General features: G+C 44.0%; 1 protein-coding gene across 1 annotated transcript in view; it reads right to left on the bottom strand.

Annotated features, from left to right (window-relative positions):
- Nucleotides 1-641, bottom strand: part of LOC122078886 (LEAF RUST 10 DISEASE-RESISTANCE LOCUS RECEPTOR-LIKE PROTEIN KINASE-like 1.2) — a 22539-nt gene that overhangs the window by 20228 nt on the left and 1670 nt on the right. The gene's annotated exons all lie outside the window — the stretch shown is intronic.

Here is a 641-nt window from a genome sequence, read left to right as displayed (position 1 = left end):
TTTACAGTTTCCAATTTCCAATTTCCAATTTCCACTTGCAATAGTATCTTTCGGTCTTTACCAAAAAAAAAATACAACAGTATGTTCTTCCACCAGCTCACCTATCTTCTCATTGGTCTAGTAAATCTACTCGGCATATATTTTTCCCGGTTCATTTGGGTGGGTGGACCAAGCTGGCCATGGGTTGCCCCCTATTGATTGTCAACCAGTTGAAAACCCGAGCCCTTGTAGAACCAGAGACTCAAGGGGAGTGGGGGACACCAGATCCACCTTGGGGTGTTAAAAGCAGGCCTGCTGATTATTAGGACTGGCCAATTAAAGCTTGAATAGAATCAGTTCTGTTAGTTAATCGATGCTTGGCCTAGATCAATAGTATATAACCCGATAAGCCCATTTATGGTTTGATTAACTCGTTGGCATCCCCTACCTGGGAGTCTGGGACCGACCGTGGCGGTGGCTTTTGAGTCCCTGACGAAAAGTCTAAAACCCACGACTGCGAGGCGTCTAGCCCCTAGGGAGTTTGGAGGGGCTGGCCGCTGGCCTGACAACAAAGTTTTTAGTGGCTTTTCCGTTTCTCTTTCTCAGGCTATATATCTCTATCATCTTTTTTTATGTTCGTTTGTTTTTTTTTTTTTTTTTTT

The sequence above is a fragment of the Macadamia integrifolia genome, chromosome 5, assembly GCF_013358625.1.
Source record: "Macadamia integrifolia cultivar HAES 741 chromosome 5, SCU_Mint_v3, whole genome shotgun sequence".
In the NCBI taxonomy this organism is placed as follows: Eukaryota; Viridiplantae; Streptophyta; class Magnoliopsida; order Proteales; family Proteaceae; genus Macadamia; species Macadamia integrifolia.
The sequence above is the reverse complement of the archived record's forward strand: the minus strand, read 5'-3'. Positions and strand labels throughout refer to the sequence as shown.